At 44.5% G+C, this 8834-nt stretch overlaps 1 long non-coding RNA gene across 1 annotated transcript; it reads left to right on the top strand.

Moving 5' to 3' along the window:
- The first annotated feature begins 1570 nt into the window (after window positions 1–1570).
- LOC114912094 (uncharacterized) lies at window positions 1571–3556 on the top strand. The gene is made up of 3 exons (XR_003798074.1): window positions 1571–1775; window positions 3069–3251; window positions 3525–3556. It is a non-coding gene; the product is annotated as an uncharacterized LOC114912094 (long non-coding RNA).
- The last annotated feature ends 5278 nt before the right edge of the window (window positions 3557–8834 follow it).

The following is an 8834-nucleotide window of genomic DNA, read 5'->3' as shown; positions in this document are numbered from 1 at the left end:
ATGTTTGGTGTAATATGATACAGAGTATAATAGAATAATACACATATGTAGTATAATAGTCATACCACTGAATAATACTCAGTATAATAGTGATAACCGAGAATAATATGTCATTAATGTCAATAATATGTCAATAATGTCATTCTGTCCGTGCTGTGGAAGTTTCTGTCACCAAGACAAATTCCTTGTATGTGTGAACGTACTTGGCAATAAAGCTCGTTCTGATTCTAATACGCATAACAGAGATAATATACGCGAACGAAACAGGTGACAGGTGACAGCAGTGACAGTTCCACGCGATGCTGAAAGAGCCCTCGAAAAAAGGAAACAGAGAGTCCAAGAGCTGACAAAGCCCCAGGGTTCGAGAGCTGCTGGCCAGGTGAGGGGAGACACACAGTTAGTACGAGTACCGTACTTAATGAGCCACATGTGGAGACTCTTCGTGTTTGCGTCTCCTCCTGCGGTTTAACGCATCGAGAAAGGCCAATTTGACACTAACCCGCTGACTCTGTGCGCTGCAGTGGGCGGCCCAAGGTTCGAATGTGCGTTTGCCCCAGCTGGGCTGCCGGAGAAGGCAATCGCCGCCTTGGCCGGGGTGCGAGTGGCGGTGGAGGGGGGACTCGAGCTCTCCATGGGGACCATCTCTGCTCTTGGGAGGCCTGGGACCTCAGAGCCGCAGGGTCACGTGAGGACATGTGCAGGTGCCCCGACCCCCGACCCCGCGTGCGCTACAGCTCCTCTCTCGCTGAGGCGAAGGTTCCAGTAAATAATTATATTTTGGAATTTTTTTTTTTTTTTTTCCCCCAGTTTCGACAGAAGCAATCTTTCATTTAACGAATAGCACACCGAAAATTCGTATTTATTCCACCGAGATGCCGGCTGTCTGACACTTCCACCGAATCAATGTTGCGCGGGTGATAATATATTTTTTTAAAAATTCTGTAAGTGAACTTTTGTAAGCAGATTTATTAGCACTTGAGACCTTGTTCATCTTAACCTCCTCACAAAAATTGCACAAACAGCTGAATTTTGTTTGGTAAGAAACTAGAACTGTTTCCGGTGAAATCAAATAGGAGATTAAATCTTTTTTTCTTTTTCTAAAACTGGTATGTTACATATAACAACATTTTATATTCTATTAATGTATAACAGTCTCGAGTGTGTTTATGTGTGTGTGTCAATACGTATTTTCAGCAGTCATACACTGGAAACGGACTGAGTCTGAGGTAGAAGAATCGCCACAGAACTACTACTAGCACATGATAATTTCTGACGTGAACATTTTCCTCAAATTTCCCTCAGCTTCTTTAAAGCGGTTCCAGCTCACAGTGTTTTTATTATCCGCACAAAAACCACTTTACTGCAAACATGAAAACTCTTTAAATGTAATATTTCGTTTATCCCGTTTAGTGTCACTTCACAACTCGCGCACTGTCTGGCGCCCTTTTTTGTAAAGTACGGTGCGGACGGCTGCTACGGTGACGGAGCGAGCGGAGCGCCTATTGGCCGGCCTTGCGTGACGTCACAGTCATTCCTCGGCCGCCGCGTCAGGGAAACAGGTAGAGGAGGTTCAGGAGAGGGAGGCAGAGGTAACGGCGGTGGCGTGACCGTCGTGGACGGAGCTTAACGGTAAAAACCTCGATCAGGTGGAGGAATCGACGTGGACATGAGAAAGGAGAGGGAGCTGCGGTATTGAACAGATACTGAACTCAACATCTCATCATCATTTAGTGAAGTCATCATCAGCACTCTGTAAACTGGCACTGACAGAGCATGTAAGTGTAATTTTGTGATTGCTTTTATTCATATATTCTTATGTATAGGGATTTATAGATCATTTCTATATAATTAAATATTTTCCAAAAGTTTCTGTTGGGTTTGGTTACAGTTAGGCTATGGTAAGTTAGGGTTAGGGTTGATTTATTATGGTTAGGTTGATGATGGTCACTGTCCGATGCAGTTTTGCATGGAGCAGCCGGGGGCTGAACAGCTGACAACTTGCTGCATGTGTCTCTAGATAAAAATGCTGTGTCAGAGTTCATGGCAGCCTCTCCTCCTCATGTACCACTGGTTTAGCACTGTACTTATTGGTACACTGATTGATTCTTCATGCTTTAAATTATTATTTTAACTGAACTCCGAGTGTACCCTTTGAACAGCAAGAAGTTTTTCTGGTGGAACAATAACATATATTAAAGAAACCACATAATTTTAGCCTCAACCATAAAGTTATGAGTCTTCCTCATCTCCTCATTTTAACCTGGGGCTCGTGGATGGGCTTCGGGGGGCGGATCTGTAAAGCACAGGCTTGCTTTGAAGATAAGTGTAAATAAAGTTTAAAATTCAAATATTACTGTGCTACTACTAGCTGCAACATAATTCTTTGTGAAGGTAATACATTTTCAGAGCAACATTTTCTCACAATTTTTGTCTGCACATTTGTCTAGTTAGGGTCCCAAGCTTTTATTAGATTCTTCAAAGGGTCTCTGGCCTACAAAACGGTTAAGAATCTCTGTCCTGTATAAATCGTTGAAAAGTCCCCAGTGGTGTTTAGGAATAAAGTTATCGCGAATATCATATCATGCCAAATCCAGACACTCGAAGGACTCTGTCTGGGGCATTTGGGTTCTGACGTAACCCTACACCTTGTGCAGGCTCTGTCGCTCAGTCGTACCTGACTCCTACCACTGCTATCAATAATAAAAAAACTGCGCTCCTTCCCCCTCTCGGCTGTCTCCGCTGGGGCCCAGTGTCTTAGCATTTGGCCACGTGCCCAAGAGGATCCTTCCTCAAAATACTGAGGAGCTGATGACCTTCTCAGGGAAGACGCCGTTGCAGGAGCAGTGACACTCGCCACAGACGCACAACCCTACTTATACACCGCCCCCCCAACCCCCTTAGCCCCAAAGGCCCTCGAGCACAGGGCCAGGAGGCGTCCCTAAATAGATAAGTGCTTTATATTTACGGTCTGGGGTGTAGCCCCACGGTGAGTCAGCAAACACAATCAGGCACAGACAGACCAGATCAAAATAAGTGCCCACCCCCCCCATTCTGTGCTCCCCATGAAGGTCAGACCCATTTCTCGATGTCCTGGAAACTGCCGATCAGGCTGAGGGCCTGCCCATCTCCTCCCCTGGGGCCTTTCCTGGTCCTGAGGATGAAGACGTGAAGCATGGTGCGAGGGTCGGCAAGAGGAAGGACCGCTACCGACACAACCTGCATCTTCTGAAGCCTTTCAGGACCTCAAAGAAGTAAGAGCGGTTCACGCTTGTGTTGTTCTCTGTCCAGCTTCAGCAATGTGCGTTAGACTCTGCACACTACCTAGGGTGTCATAGACAATGAAGGGAAAAGACACACTCTCTCTGTCTGCGTCCTGTGGTGTTCTACACTGCCTTCATTTTGTAGACGGACCTGCAATGTTATATTTCAACTTGCATTGCGTGATTTGGTCAGCCTTCCCACCTTCACTCAGCTCTGTTCACACCCAGGTGTTCAGTTTGCGCCCCTCTGCCTTCTCCACACAGGAATAAGCATCCAGTGGACAACGCGGGCCTTTTCTCTTCATGACCCTGTCGTGGATGTCCCCGCTTGCCCGGAAGGCCTATAAGAAGTCCACTCTAGGGCTGGACGATGTCTGGGCCCTGTCCTCCTGGGAGGCATGTGACACCAACTGCCAGAGGTGAGGCATCACCTGCTGATGTTCATCCACATTCCTGCAGCTAAATCTAGCACCATTCTTCTGCGCTCGATTCCACCGACCTCTCAGCGTGAGCTGTCTTCAATCCCAGAGTCCGTTGGTGTTACATGCAAAGCTACATACAGCCTTGTGAAGACCTTTGCTCTGGTCTAGGGGGTATTTCCCACCCTCGTGGGTGGAATGCCGTGCGGCAGGTGACACCTCCTCAGTGGAGCTCTTTGGGTATTAATAGCAGGGATTAGAGATTAGAAAGAACCCTGCTCAGGAACAGTTATGGCATTAGGAGTCACCCTGTACACAGCAAACACCTTTTCCTGAGCAACCGCTCCCATTGGGGCTGCTGCCTTCCACACCGCTCCTCCTCTTGGCTCTTGGGCTTAGAGAGGTGAACTGCGGTCAGAACTCCCCACATACTCTTCCCCGGTCATCCTGCTTTCTTGGCATAGGTGTGGTTGTGTGGCTTCAACCTTAAATGTCACCTGGCAGCAAAGCTGACAGTTCATTCCTCACAGCAGCTATTCTGAGGCTGAAGGTGATTCTTCATCAGAAACACTGCAGCAGAAGGAGAAGGAGAACACAACGCTGAGGTGTACTTTTCACAGCCGGCTCTGACTGCTTTGCAATGTCTCGGCACCAGGCCAGAGCCCCCCTCAGACAGAGAGAGACGGAGCGCTCAGTGTTGTTGACGGTGGGGGGGGAGCTTTAGTACTTGTGATCTGCAGCAGATACACAGTGCATCTTCAAAACACAAGTGGAGAAAAGACACAGAGAACAGCACATGCACAGCCTGGGAGCCACTGCTCTCTTGGTATTTCTAAGGAGAGGGAGCAGTTTAGGGAAGTGGAGTAATCAGTCCAACAAATCTCCACTCAGCAAGCACTAAAGTAGTATTAATGCTCTTTTGTTCAATGTGCAAGTCTGTCCCAAGAGCCCCCAACATTTCCCTTTATTTATTTAGCTGATGTGTTTCTCCAAAACAACTTACAATGTTAAGGTACTTACACTGATTTAGCCTTGTATGCAGCAGGTTCATTTTTAGTGGAGCAACTGCTGCACCACCTGCTGTGCACTATTTTTATAATGAAACTGGCTGGGACACTATTGGTATGTTTCTTAGAGGTAGTAGTGAATCCCAAAACTTTATATTCTCTAGATAAAAAGAGAAAAATGCTCTCTCAATGATCTGATATTCATTGCCCCTTTATTCACTGTAGTGATGGCACTTTATACTCCACTTACTCTCTTGTGTGCTTTTACACCACAGTTACCTGGTGCAGGAAAAATGTGTTTCCGTGCTTCGTTTTTCCTTTGAGTAGAGTGTGGATGACCTTCAGACCACACCAGGTGGCCAGAACAAGGGTAAACATTGCAATTCTTATCTTTTCTTTGTTGGTCAAAGTACCAGCGGCTGCCCGCTTCCCCTGGGCATTCTGCTATAGTGATAGAGAACCTCTATTGATATGTCTAATAAGCGCAGTTGTCAAGACTAAAACTACACTCCACAGAAGCTATAATTCATTGTCCAAGCCCAAGGTTGCTAGGCCTATCGAAAGAAAAAAGTAAGTCTTAAACTTGGATTTAAAGGCTGTGACAAAAGGAGTATTCCTGAAACTACCTGGCAAATTATTGCAGAGTTTAGGCTCTCTGTATTGGACAGCTCCTAGTGTAGTGGTTAGAGCTACTGCCTTTGGATGTAAAGGTTGCGGGTTTGAAGCTCGCCTCTTAGTGTTGTGCCATTGAGCAAGGTACTGTAAGTTGCTTTGGAGAAAAGCATCAGCTAAATTAGTAAATGTCTGTCACTAAAAGCACACTCTCCCACTGAAATGTTATTTGTCATGAGTACCTTAAGATATCCAGTGCCCAAGGATCGTAGACAACATTCAGGAATGAAGGAATTAATAACATCAGTAAGGTAAGCTGGAGTGAGGCGATTAACTACCTTGTATGTTCAGAGGAAGATTTCATAATCTGCTCTGAATTTAACTGGAAGCCAGTGCAGCAATTAAAAAACTGGTATTATATGCTCATATTTCCTATACAATCCTAGCAGCGGCATTCTATGCAGGCTGGATATGGTCTGATGCAGTCAGTCTCTTAGTGCAGCATTACCAGTAAGTGATTTGGCTCAAGATAAAGGTAAGGAGCAGGTTTTCCATATTTGTCTAGATAAAAAGCATTTCATTTTATTTATATTTATCAGCTGGAAGAAATAAGACCCTGATAAAGCAGCAGTATGACAGCCAAACAATAGATTTGTATAGAATAAAACGCCCAAGTTTGTAACACAGTCAGAAAAATTAAAGTGTAGTACTTGGAAATGCAGAATAGTAAAGCATAGCATTGGGTGTAGTGAAACTAGAGCTTGATCCCTCTTCCATAGAACTCCATCTCTCTTCACCCATAGCGCCTAGGGTAAACAGTATAATCTCTCACACACACGCACACACGCACACACGCACACGCGCACGCACACTGTCTGAAACCGCTTGTCCCACGTGGGGTAGTGGCAAGCTGGAGCCTAACCCGGCAACATGGGGCGCAAGGCCAGAAGGGGATGGGACACCAGTCTGTCGCAAAGCACCCCAAGCAGGACTTGAACCCCAGACCTGCCAGAGAGCGAGCACAGGCCAAATCCGCCATGTCACCGCACCCCCTGCAACAATATAATCAACGCTAATAATATTTACTATTGAAAACAATAATAAATTCATCATTTGAGATAGGAACAGCATAAAATTGCTTTTCAAAGTTGTCAAACTGTCAACAGTTTTAAAAAGAATGTAAGGATTGTTTTTATTCTCATCAATTAATTTATAACAATATTCAAATCTGGCTGTAAAAGTGCTTCCTTATACTTTTCAGCAAATTCAGTCCAAGCTATATGATAAACATGCAGTTCAGGCTGAACTCCATTTATGTTCTAGTGTCCGACATGGCCACTTAAGAGTCCATGTACAAACTCATTCAACCACAGTGAATTCTATATTGCACTAATTTCAGGCAGTCTCCAGATTATGAACGAGTTCCCGATTCTAAATCTGTCTTTAAGTCAGATTTGTACGCAAGTTGGAACAGTTAGGTACGGTTCATGTCTAAAGTCATTTAGTGAAATGTTTCTTAGTGTACAGTGTAGTATAGTGTACTTTTATTCATAAAAAACATTAAAGAAACACTTCCGGATACACTGAAACATCTTTAATATAACAATACAGTAATAATAGTAATACAGTGTAATGATAATTATAATAATAAATGTTACTACAGTATTTATAATAGAGAGGGAGAGTGGAGGAGGAGAGAGAAGTGTGTGTGGGAATAAAAAAAACATTAAAGAAACTTTAATGTTTCCTTTCCAGTGTTCGTTGGCATTTCACCTTTCTCTGATCGCTTTATTATTTCCACTTTACTTTCAGTCATGGTTACTTTCCTTTTCTTTGCATCACCATCACTTGCATCACATTTATGCTTTGGTGCCGTGGTTAGGAGGGTTAAAAAAAAAAAAAAAAAAAAGCCAAATGCAGTAACAAACGAGACACTGTCAACAACAACGTGGTCCGTGTCATACTAAGCTGGCAGGAGACTGAGGTGTGTGTGTGTGGACCCAATCACGGGATCTTTATTATCGGTACACAAGGGAGCAGGCAAGATTCGTGGTCGGGGACAGGACAAGCGTGGGTCAGTCGATGCACAAACGTACTTCTTGGGAAGAATCTGATGTCAGAGTCAAGGAGGCGATGCAAGTGTAGGGAGCCGTGGACATCGAGAGCGGGCACGAGGGATTGAGGAGAGCAAGGGATCGGGAAGGACGGGTAGATTGTCGTGGGTTCAGTCGAGAGGGCTGGAAGACGGGTTTCTCAAATAAGATTCCGCAACCAGGGCGTGCAGGTGTTGCTTCTTTATACCCCATTGCTCTGATTTCAGGGCGAGGTCATGGGTGTGACATTCCAACTAAAAAACAAAGTCTTTGTCCTACCTCGGGTTCACGAGCCGACAAACCGCCATAGACATGCAATGTTTTGATGCGCCCGTTTGTTATTACAAACCATTGTATGTAACTCAAATTTTTAATATATTAGGCTTTATGGGGGGTTCATAACTACAGATTTTACGTAAGTCGGACGTTTGTAACCCAGGGACTCCTTATACTTTAGTTTTAGGCAGTGCCGCAGTATCCAAAGACTGCTTTGCCAATTATAGTCAAGTCAGCTGATCTATGCACAGTTTTGTTAAAACGCTTGACTTCATCAGAAATTTCATATTTTGCGGTACTGTTATCATCTAAATGTTGCACAACTCGTCTTATTGGAAACAAATGACACTGGCAGGTGCAAATGAAAGGCTAGCAGAGAATCACCAGTTTCATTTAGTGGATTTCTGGTCACATAAAAACATCACCATCTTAAGTAATAATAACATTGAGTGTATGATTATGAGAATGAACTGGACCTTTAACAATCTGAGTAAATTCTACAGTTTAGGAGAGATTCAAAACCTTTGCTGCGTGTCTGACTCCTCATCTATGTGAAATTTACAATCCCCTAACAATACTACTTTGTTGTGAGTGATAATTAAATTTGGTAAGAAACTACAAAATCGACCAAAGACACAGGAAGTCGACAGATAAGTAATGTAATTGTGTAGCTCTTCGGATTTAAGATCTAATCCAGTAGTTTCAAAGGATGATAAGGAATCTGTCTTTGCTGTTCATATTTCTCTTTTCATGTGCACTTTACTGCACCGTATCACATACGCCTGTGCGTTCGTGTTCGTATTCCCGATGAGTGCGTGAGACACAGAATCAGCAACCTGAACTGGTCTTTCCTCTCCATATTTCCTCGTCTCTTTTCTGTCCAGATCACCAGTCTTTCATCTCCCCCTCTGTGACCCCATGTTTGTGTCACTCCACTCAGGCTGGAGCTGCTGTGGCACGACGAGCTGAAAAGGAGAGGCAGGCAGGGAGCCTCCCTGGCTAGAGTCTTCTGGAAGTTCTGTCAGACCCGTGTGATAGTGGCGGCCTTCGCTATCCTCATCGCCATGTTGGCAGGCTTTGCAACATCTGTGAGTTTAGTTGGATTATTACTGTGTGGCTTACTTGGGATTCAGTTTTTACCCCTTTATACGCACACACAGAGTCTGA

This window comes from Scleropages formosus, chromosome 13, assembly GCF_900964775.1.
Source record: "Scleropages formosus chromosome 13, fSclFor1.1, whole genome shotgun sequence".
Taxonomy (NCBI): Eukaryota; Metazoa; Chordata; class Actinopteri; order Osteoglossiformes; family Osteoglossidae; genus Scleropages; species Scleropages formosus.
The sequence above is the reverse complement of the archived record's forward strand: the minus strand, read 5'-3'. Positions and strand labels throughout refer to the sequence as shown.